This window comes from Cebidichthys violaceus, unplaced genomic scaffold, assembly GCF_023349555.1.
Source record: "Cebidichthys violaceus isolate CVI_PGR_0920_01 unplaced genomic scaffold, fCebVio1.0.p SCAF_5, whole genome shotgun sequence".
NCBI lineage: Eukaryota > Metazoa > Chordata > Actinopteri > Perciformes > Stichaeidae > Cebidichthys > Cebidichthys violaceus.
In genome coordinates, this window is record NW_027176705.1 from 5,348,798 (window position 1) to 5,361,015 (window position 12,218).

Here is a 12,218-nt window from a genome sequence, read left to right on the forward strand (position 1 = left end):
AAGAAGAAGATGGAGACTATTTTTCTCTTTCTCCGTCCCTTTCTCCTTGGTGGCACTTTCCAACAGTAAATGAATAAAAAGGAAGTGTGTGTGTCTTTGTGTGTGAGAGAGAGGAACACAAGGCAAGGGAGATAGCGCAGGATAACATTACAAGGCCCTAAGGTGTACGTATATGTTTGTAGAAAAATACTCAGTGCTCTCGTGTGTTGCTTCCTCCCTCTCTGTCTCTCTGTTTGTGAGCGTGTGTGAAAGAGACAGTATCTGAGGGAGCGTGCGGTGCTAGATTGATGTGTACCGCCGGCGTGGCCGTTTCTGCTGAGAACGGCCACACTCCTCTGCCTAATGATGCCACATCCATCCTGGAGCGCCGAGCACTCCGTGGGTAGGTGTATGTGTGTGTTGGGTGTGTGTCCACAAGGCGTCTATCCTGGGGGCTACAACGCAGCACCTTACACAGCCTTTGATCACTCTTTATTTGGCACTGAGCATGTGTGTGTCCATATGAGTGTGTGAGTGCAGGAGTGAAGGGTCCTATGTGCCCATTAATATTAAATATAGATACCCTTGTCAGTGAATTACATCCTCTCATCCCATATCCTCCTCTCAGGGAGGAGAGGTGAGAAGGGAGGAGACACGGGAGGTGAAGGAAGGGAGAGATAAAGTATGGAGGGGAGAGTAGGAGGACAGGAGGTGAACCGGGAGAGAGAGAGCGAGAATGGTAGAAAAAAGGTGGGTGAGGAATGGTTATTGCATAGGAGGAGAGAAGAAGGAGAGAGGAAAGTGAGTGAGGAGGTAGAAGGTGGAGGAGAATTAGGAAAGTGCATGATGAGAAGTTTGAATGGGAAGAGAGGAGTTGGAAGGCAGGGAAAGAAAAGGATGAAGAGGTACATGGAGAGGATTATGGCAGACCTTTTTGATGAAAGTGGCACATAAATGTTTAACTTGACCAGAGAAAAGGGAGAGGAAAAGAAGTCAAAGAAAGGGAGGGAGAAATTAGGGTAGAAGAAGGAGAGAAAAGGAAGGAAAGGAAGTGATTAGATGGAGTTGAACGATACCGGTATAGTGCAGGAAGCTACAGATTAGAAGAGAATGAAGGAGATGTGAAGGTAGAGAGGAGAAAGAGGGACTACAGAGGGGACTAAGGGGTTTAGGGATGGATGGAGGGAGGGAGGAGGGGGCCAGCTGATTGATTGTGTAGAGTGTTGGAGACTTGAGGAAAGAGGGATGAGGAGAGGGGGAAAGGGAAAAGAAAACAGAGGACTGAATCCATCACTTCGAGGGAGGAACCGAGAGAAAGGCATTGGCATGCAAAGACAGAAAAGAGAGCGAGAGAGGATCAGAAAAAGAGGAAAGAGAGGTAAGAATGAGTCAACAAAGTAAGCTGTAGTGAAATAGAGTAGACAGATAGAGAGTAAGAGAGACATCAACAGACACCGAGATTTGTTGGATGAAGACGTAAGAGAGCAAGAAGTGATTGAGTGATGACGGATGGAAGAAAAACAACAGAGTGAACGGCAGCAGCTTTGACCTGTCATCTGTCTGTAATGAAGGAGAGAAGGGAAGAAGAGAGGAAAGGAGGAGTGACAGTTTGATTTTCCTACCCAGGCGTTCATTCCCATATTCCCTGGCAAGCTCTCACCTGATGGAAAGATGGCAGAAAATCAATAGTCCATGTGCGTAATGGAGTAATGACTCTGAGTGTATTTGTGTGTATGTGAGTGTGTGGATAATGATAAGTGTGTGTATATCTGCCCGATCCCTAAGCAATCACACACAGCTTAAGCCAGTCCCAAGGGGTGGGGGCCACTTTAACTAACAACTTCATTACTGCAGCTACACACACACACACACACACACACACACCAAAACGTGCCCTAACACAAACCCTGTTGATCATTCACTATTTTACTTTTACAAATGCGGTTCAGTCAGAAGTTTTACATATGACAAATCTAATTCCAGTTTAATTTGAAATGATCTCACAAGCATTTTATATTTAAAACATTTGATTTGAACGTCTATATACAGAGTTTACTCCACCTACAGACATCAGTGATTCACAGTGAATGTAGAACCATTGTTTACAAGGACTGTTTGATGTCCACTGGTGGTACCTACAATGTGATGTAAATACAGCCAAATACATAGGAGACCATCTCATTTTCTTTAAAGGGCTACAAACAGTCCAGGTGTATCAGCATGGTGTCCCTGTGTGTGTGTGTGTGTGTGTGTGCGTGTGTGAGTGTGTTTATCCCAACAGCCCTCAAAGTGTTTCCAGTCTCTGCCAAGTTGTTCTGAGGCTGTGAAAACATTCCCAGTTCTGGGAATGGGAGGCCCTGGCAGACACACACACACACACACACACACACACACACACACACACACACACACACACACACACACACACACACACACACACACACATGCAGAGATGCACCTCAATCAACCAATTAGGTCATCAAGGGGATCTCTCATCACAAAAACAGGCTCACTGCCATGTCCAAATGATGGGGTGGTGACGCACAAACGCATCCACACACACACACACACACACACACACACACACACACACACACACACACACACACACACACACACACATATGTGCAGACACAAAAACAGCCGTGATCCTTGTCTGGCTCCAAACTCAAGAGATGCTGATCCACATAATACACATACACGTACACACGATTACATACACACGGCCCCGTTGGAAACACAAGCACACACACATACCAACACAATTCAAACACACACACGTGGCCCCCTACTCATTATGGGTCCACTGATCAAAAAGAATGATGCTCCCCGTAACTATCTACCAGAGGAGGGTGGAGAGAAAAGAGAAATTTGGACAAAAGGCGGCCCGTTGCGGCACGGCGACGGCACAGACCGGCAGCTCATGGCGGCAGCCCCCTCTGTTTACTAGCGGCTAATTAATTCGCCACATATGCTGAGAACATCTGTCGCTAGTGACCTGCCGGGAGAGCAGAGGACGCACTGCTGCGACGGCCCGCTCCCCCCCACTCTCATTAGCACACACACATACAGTTTCAAACACGCAGAAAGAGGGACACACACATACACGGATAAATGCATGCACTTGTGTGTTCAGACACACATAGCTTCACATACCACGATGTTACTAGGCCTACGTGGAGACACATACACAAACTTTCATATGTCAGTAGTTTGCTACTTGTCTTAGTTGTTTCCCTGCAAGAATATTAGAGATATTCAAAGCATGGAACAATTGAAAACCAATTACATCCGTACATATAGGATTATGTGCTATAATTTGCCACATTTTGGTGCAATTATCTAAAATATCAATGTTCATTAATTTTACGAGAAATAACTATAATGTATCAATACTTAATCACAGATTTGGGTTAAGAGCTCAACAAGCTGGTCTAGGATTTATTTTTTTAAGCTATAGTTTCCAAACTTCTTTCAGAAAAACAAAAATCACAGTTGACCAAACACTAACATTGGTATTCTGTATAGGTTTTCATCAAGGTGGAGTCAGTTAAACGGCAGGCAACTTTCAAAGTTGTCACAAAATCTAGTCGATGTGGGCAGTTATTAGTGTATGACAGATTCAGGTACTTTTATGACGCCTATTATTGTCACTGGTTTAAACTTATAAAATACTCCAAATTATATATATATATATTTTGTATATGTACTATTTTCCAAATTATGTATATATATATATATATATATATATATATATTGTGTAATCCAAATTGTCATTTCGTGTTTATGTGTTTGTGTATTTTGGAGAGTTGTAGCTGGACAGTAAGAAGCAACATTACACATTACCGAAACCACACATTCATCCAAGCTTGGTTAGTGTGTTTAGTTTTAAAAATTAAATGTTTTTTATTGCTTTGTTAATCCACTTTAAAGACAAAGACAAAGAGACAAATACCAATAAACACCATAGTCTAATATACTAATATCATTTTAAAATACCATGTCAGAGTGTCTAAGGGTATTCGTATTTCATTAGTAAAATGATGTAATAATTTAAACATAATTTGGAACCAGAATTGTGTTCTTTGCCTTGTATCACTGCAGTCAGTGAGTTTATGTTCATCACTTTCCACAAACTAAGTGTAAACTATATGTTTTTTTTAATCTGTAATTCAGCAGTTACAGGGCTATTCCACACCTTCAGTAATATTTAACACACATTTTGTCTGTCACACTGTCCTTCATGCTGCGCTGTGCCGAAGCCAAACTTGGCGAAATAAAAAAGTGAAGCCCTGCGAGTGTGCAAACCGCAGCACCAGCAGAAAAACTCTCACCAGCCAATCAGATTCATTAACCTCCACTATCCCACAATCCCCCTAGGGGGACCTACAAAGACAAAGACAAACTCTCTCCCCCTTGTGTCCTGCGTGTCCCCCTCTTTCTCCTCCAGTTTCTGCCTCCCACACCCCATAACACACGCCCAGTGCCCCCACCCTCTCTCACACACCCAACAACCAGGTTTCAACATCGGAATAACTAACAGGAACATAATTAACAAAGTACAGGCCTGACTTGCTTCCCACTTTGAAAGTACTGTGAATGTTCTCATAATGAATCTATGGTGCAGTGTGGTTCAGCTGAGCTAAGTAGAGCGGGTATGGCACTTTGATTGAAGCTATATCTGACATTTAATGCAATTGAATGAATCATAAATTTCATAATATTTATGTAAAATCATAAATAAACTACATCTAGTCACCCATCCAAAATTTCCAGTCAGTCAGCCAGCAGGTCATCGAAGTCGTCACCTCATCTGGCCCTGTTAATCTGGTGAGGAATCAATTTAAGCATCAACATTTTTTCAGTTCTCCTCACCTTCAGCTCCAGTGACAGCCTTTAATGCAACCAGTCAGTCAGTCAACTACTCTTGCCGTAACTGAACCAACCACTGAACAAGTCAACAAGTCAGCCACTCGGCCCGACCAAGCATCCAGTCAGTCAAGCAGCCACCCAGCCGGTGAGCCCCCCACCTGTCCCTGCTAATTTGGTGAGGAATCAATTAAGGCTGTGTTTGCTGAGTTCTCCTTGCCTTCAGCTCATCTGCTCCTCTCTAATGCAATTGTCCTGTGTGCTGCGTGCAGAGCGGCATAATAAAGTGATAAGGCTAATCAGGTTGGCTGCTCCTCTCCTCTCCCCATACGCACACTACACTTATTCTATTAGATGTGTAATGAGATTCTGCACTCCATCAACACGATGCTGCTATGCGTGTGTGTGCATGAGAAAATGTGTGTCTTTATGTGTGTGTGTGAAAGTATGAATGTGTGTGTGTGTGTGTGTGTGTGTGTGTGTGTGTGTGTGTTTGAGCGAGAGAGCTTCTGTTCTTGCAGAGGAAATTTGCTCCATTTACATTCTATCATTAGCTTGAAACAAATGTGCCCTTGAGCTTAGCGCCCCTGTCTCTCTCGGTTGCAAACACTTTACTTTGGCAGGCGATCATAGTAACATGCTCGTGCACGCACAGACACACACTCAAGTAACACACTTCAGTATATAATCTAATAGCGAAATGAACAAACACAACCAACTAAGTATTACTCAAATGAGCATGCAGTGCTGCATGTGCGGGTGCGAGATCATTAGCCTGGGAATCATCTTACTTTTCATTAAGTAAACATGCATGTAAGTAGATATGCGCACACACACATTTTCACTTCTAACCATCCACTCATCCCTTCATTTATCCATACACCTAACCACAGCTTACCTATCGCATACACACTTTCAACCAACTGACACACACATACACGCACGCTGGCACCCTCCATCCAGACAAGTAGAGAGAGTAATGGTCGAGTAGATGTAGAGGACACAGGGCTCTATGATGTGTAGAACAGTTCTGGTCAATGGGCCAGATAATGAGTTGCCATAAACAGCAGCAGTCTTCCACTGTCCAACTCAGCTCATTACCGTAGCTAGCATATGTAATCAGTGTGTTGCTGGGGCGTGTCTTAATGTACTCTACTCTGCTGTTTCTCAAAGACAGGGTTGGGCCCACAGGGTGGGTCACAAGAAGGTAGGAATGGATCAGTGGATCATCCTCGGGAAAAATTGGTGATTGGTATTCAAAGCTGTGAACAGTGAAGCAATGACGGTAACTCATAGGCTAAATAAGCTAATAAAGAGTACATTATGTGGTGCTCAATTTTAGTAGCCCAAAATCATTTTTATGAAATAAAAATTGCAAACAATGTTGAAGCATGTAGTCAATACAACTTCAAGCAATATATGAAGCACAAGCTTACAGTATATATATATATATATATATATATATATATATATATATATATATATATATATATATACCCCCTCTTTTGTGATTGACTTCATTAACATAAATCAGTGGGAAGACAAAACAACAGAGGGTATACAGTATATGGGCATTTCGGAGGCCAGAAAGCTGTCACAGAGACATAATTAGAAAACACGCACACACCCTCACACACATACAAACACAATATCAAGCTGTGCACATCCTCATTAACTCCTCGAGTATGATAAAACACGATTCCCTCTCATCCCACCCAAGATTTTATAAAGAGGAGATAGTATTTCAAGCTGCCGACACTAAATCTCTAATTATAACTTTATTTGAAGAAAACAAGGGAGCACTTAATAAGCAAATGAGAGTGATAATAACTTGGAATATGGATTGGACCTAACAGACTAGATTATGGGGTTGAACCCCTGCTGAGAGAGAGTGAGGGAGTTGTAAATAACGTGACAGAACGAGTAAATTATGAAGCTAAATACTCAAAGCTGCAATTATGGCTTTCTTTGAATAGACAGAGATGAGTGGGTATGAGGATGATCGGATAAAAAAAAAAGTTAACTGCCTTCCTCATTTTCTCTCATCCACACAATAGACACTCATTTTGCATCGCTATTCTGCTTCTTACTTATTCTGTCTTGGTCGTAGTTTTCCATTGTGTTTTGTTCTCCCATGATTTAAAAAATACACAGAGAAGTTAATTCAAATGAGAAAATGGAGATACAAAAGTCTCTCCTGGTTTATTTAAACTCTTTAAAGGGGCCCTCTAGTGCTTTTACAGGTGAAGATCAGTATATTCATCATGAAGAGTGCTGTGAAAACAGTTGTTAAATGTTTCTGTGGCTCTGGAGGAGCTTTGTAAAGTCTCACAAATAACCTGATTGGTCACCAGAGTTGTGTTTACTTAGGATTGGAAAGTTTTCAACCGAAAGCCTGCGGTAAAGATATGGGAAAGCTATGGGTCAAGAGCAGAGCCCCACCGATATTGGATTTTGAGGTTATACCAATATTAGGTAGTAGAAAATTCTGATATCGATATATTGGCTGATGCTGTACATTGAACTTGAGTTAAGAAAAATAATCAAATACACAAACTGCGAGTCCTGAACAAAACAGTTTGTCAATCTGCATTGCCAATCCAAGTGAAGCCCAGACCCAGATCATTTTCATAATATTTCTTCTTTTTTTTCCCAGCCTGATGCTCACTGTCGTTTCCTCTTTTTTCACCTCGACTCTGCGATGGGCCTATGTGCTCCCGATTTGTCTGTGCTATCCCTTCCTCCTTTTCGGTCTCCTCCGTCTCATCTTTCTCTGACTCCTGCTCGATTACTTCTCCCGGTCTCTCCTCAACGCACCTCTCCGTTTCTCTCGCCTTCAATTCCTCTCTCTCTCTCTGTCCTTCTTCTCTTTTATGACTGATAGCTTCAGATGTCCCACCTGACAGTTTCCCCCATTTCAGCCAGTTTAGCATATTTGCATGAATGTTGCTGAATGAATGAAGTTAGCTGTTAGCTGACGTTAGCTGCACAAGCTAGGCTAGCTAGTCCGTAAGTAAAAGACAGTCTGGCGGCAGGAGCTGAAGTGCATTTATTTATTAAATTGTACGTTTTTAATTTTAAATTTAAATCTTATAAAGGGAATTTTTATAATTCATGTTTTTATTTCGTGAAAAATCCCAGTTACATTTAAAAAAAAATATATTTAATACTAATTATTACACCATTAGACCACCATTACATTTTTCCTCTCGCGTACCCCCTAGAGGCAGCTCGCGCACCCCCAGGGGTGCAAGGTATTTGTCAGGCAAGCATCCATGTCCATGTGTTTTCTCTGTTTCAGACGTTGCAGGTCAAAACATTGTAATTATAAAAACTTTGGAGCTTTGGAAGTTCCAGTCCGGGACAGCCCCTCCTTTTCCTTTGTTGCTGTTTTTTGTCCTGCACCTTTACCCAACCGCTAGATGTGCAGATTTTTTGCAGGGTTGTTTTACCCATTGCTAAAAGACACACAGGCTATTTAAAGGGAAATTGTTATTCATTTTGACAGCCTGACAAAAAGGCAAAGACCTCAAACCCACAACATGATTAAATAATGTAATGTGTCTTTACCCACTGAGCTGTCTGAAAGAATAACAATCCTATCTAATCTTGTGGTACAAGTCAGTGTAATTCTAGTTAGTCATTGATACTTTTCAACCCCAATTTAACACACGATCCCAGCTCCCACTATGGTCTCTGTCCCTTTTTGTCTATCATATTCTCTTTACTTTCTCTGTAACACCTTTTATTCCACTCAGTCTTATGTTTCCAGTCTGTTCCTCAATCTCTTTAGACTTTATTTGAGCTACAGAATATGAAATTGACTTGTAAAGAGGAGACAAGTATTCACAGAGGGTTTTGCCATTCAAGGTTGATTTAATTTTATTCACTATCAGGACTGTCTGTCCGTTTGCATGTTAAAGATATGAGCAGGGTGTGCATGTGTGTGTGTGTGTTGCTGCTCCACGCTTTGTGTTGCTGCCATTCAGCCAGCTGTACATATGTCATGCAATCTCACTTTCTATACATGGTTATATTTGACATATGCTTAACGTGGGCCAGGGGGGATTGCTTGCAGCATTGTATGCATGTAAGTGTGTGTATGTGTGTGTGTGTCCCTTAGCAGCACTTTGTGCTCCTGTACCAATCCAATGAAGTTGTCTGAGAATGACAGCTTCATTATCTTGTATGAGAGTGGGACAAATGGAGGCTTGTCTCTCTATCACTCTGAGTGTAAGTATGGAGAGCTGAAAAAACAGAAACCTTAACAAACACACACACACACACACACACACACACACACACACGCGCGCGCGCGCACAGGGAGAGTTATAATTCCTTTTACTTTCTTTTCTTTGTTTCCCAACTTGTCTCAGGCTTGTAGTTTAATGCCCCATCTCTCTCACACTCTTTTCTCCTGATGAGTGTGTGGTGTGTTTGTCTGTGTGTGTTGGCAGCTGGGACCAGTAAGTGATGACTGTGTCTAAATGTTGATCACTGGGAGATGCTCTGTTGTTCTGAAAGGTGGTGGTAGGGGAGATATGTGTCTGTGTGTGCGTGTTTTTGGGGGTCGCTGGCAGATGTCAAACAGTTGAAGCTTCACACAGACGTGCTGACAACTCTCTTAGTAACTGGGCACCTTAGGGGGGCAAGATAGGTGTGTGTGTGTTAGTGTGTGTGTGTGTGTGTGAGAGAGAGAGAGAGAGAGGGAAACAGACGTGACCTACCCCCCTCCATCCCATCCCATCTGCATCCTGACATCTGACAGGGGCATCACACCAGGCCAATCCACCAATGTGTGTGTGTGTGTTGCCTCATATCCAATAGAAAGGTAATCGTATGTAAATGAGCCCACATATGTCATCCATGAGAAGATGGGGATGGACACACACACTTTTCCCCCTCTCTATTACACACACACACACACACGCACACACACGCACACCCACACACATACACTTTATGCCCTCAGGGTTCTGGGGTCTCGGCCCCTGTCTGATTTCTTTGGGTCAGTTTCTCACAGTTCTGACAGGGTCACACACCTCTCCTCTCATTATTAACCTGCAGTAAAACCCCAAGCAGCAAAACATTGAGTGCATATATTGGTGTGTGTGAGTGATTTAGAGAGAGAGGGAGAGTGTATGTGAAGAGAGGAAAATGACAAACTGTTCATGTGTATGTGGGACGGAGATTGAGACAGGGCGAGATGGAGAAACTGAGGTGTGTGTAGGTATATATAGAGAGACAGATAGATAAAGAGTCACTCCGTTGTGTGTGTGTGTGTGTGTGTGTGTGTGTGTGTGTGTGTCCTCGGGGCATTACCTATCACATTAGCAATATGACAGACTGCCCAGCCTCCTCTCTCATTTCCTGTCAATCAAGCACTATCACATTCAGCCAACAATACCTCACTTTGAAGAGAGAAACCACCCAATTACAGTTTCAACATGCTGCTCTTATGCTTTAGGACAGTTTAATGTATATCTATGAACATTCAGCACCATTTAGTAGTCTTTACCTTGATAGCTCCCATCTGCAGCTATAGACAGCTTTCACTTTCATTTGGTTATGTGGGAAAGAAGAATCATTAATATTTTTAAATAAAATAATTGTTATTCAGGCTTTTGTACAGACTGTAAACGGATACTGCAACAGCATAATAACAGAGGCAAGGAACAAGAAAACATGCAGAAAGAACAGAAAAGTGTGTGTGTGTGCATATGTGTGTGTATACATGCGTGTCCAGGACCTTAGTCTTTGCTCCCATGATTCACAGTTTGCTGTTAGATTCATAAAAAATGAAATCCTCTCTAAATTAATCACAGTCACTGACAGGATTATTGTGTGTGTGTGTGTGTGTGTGTGTGTGTGTGTGAGAGGTGACAGGTGATGAGAGAGTCCTGTGGTACTGTGGTCACTGCCGATGCACAATAGGATTATGATCAAAACCTACCGTGTGTGCATGTGTGTGTGTGTGTGTGTGTGTGTGATAGCGAGTGAGTGTAAGCAGAGCTGTGACCAACAGGAGAGGCTCCTGAATGATAAATAGAGACTACATCTGTCTTTGTTCCTTCTTTCATTGTCTTTATCTATCACTCCATCCATCTCTGCAACCATCTGGACCCTATGTCCACCCCCCCCACTTGTCAATTCCTCAGCCCTAACACACACACACACACACACACACACACACACACACACACACACACACACACACACACACACACACACACACACACTGTTGAGTACTTCACATGTGTGAATTTCACAACCTCTGTCTCACGTGTAAGTATGTTTAACACCTGCTAACATTTAACCACAACACATTGATGTTTTGGTTAAATGTTAGCAAAGTTAACACTTTGTATCTCATTCTTCAAGTCACTTTTGTCAATATCTTATCAAGACCACAAACTTTCCTTAACCTCAATCAAGTGATTTGAGTGCCTAATAACAACCATAAAAATGTCTAATCATACTTTAGTTGCTATTAGTAAATATTGCGACCTTTTTTTGTAGATAGGTTAATTGATCATTTTTCCTCATTTTGTTGATAACAAATTCAATTCTAGGAGCATTATGCTTCAACCAAAAAATGTTTTGGTTGTTGCAAATTAGTAGTTTACCTCATTATATAACCAAATATCTACAAGACAGAGTTGTACATCGACAAACAGTTGAGTGGACACAAAATAAGTAGCAGAACGAGTGTGCATGACAAAATGCAGCTGTACAATGGTGCACATAACTCTTATGCGTACGCATACATGGCCAATAAAGCTGATTCCAATACTGATTCTAAACCGTTTTTTTTGTATCAGGCTGTAAACACGTTTATTTCTACTGGGTATTTTAACATGGGGGTCTATGGATATTGACTTGCTTTTCAAGCCAACCTCATGTGGCCATTTGAGGAACTGCAGTTTATTGGCACTTCGGCGTTGGCTTCATTTCTCAGCACCGGAGCTCACATTGTCATTAAAACCTAAAATCTGCTGTGTCTAATGTGTAGTGTGGACAATAGGTTGAGTCACAAGATTATTATGAAGACAATGCCTGCACACGTGTGTAAGTGTAGTAATGAGTGTGTGTGTGTGTGTGTGTGTGTGTGTGTGTGTCTTTGGCCCCCTAGGCTCACTCCATCAACCTCCCCTCACCACCAGCTGTCTCCCCTCATTTACATACTCTCCCCTCCCACTAATGGAATTAGCCACAAGTTTCCTGAGGTGAGGCAACACACACACACACACACACACACACACACACACACACACACACACACACACACACACACACACACACACACACACACACACACACACGCACACACAGGGATAGACAAAATTGTGTGTACTGCATGTGTGTGTATG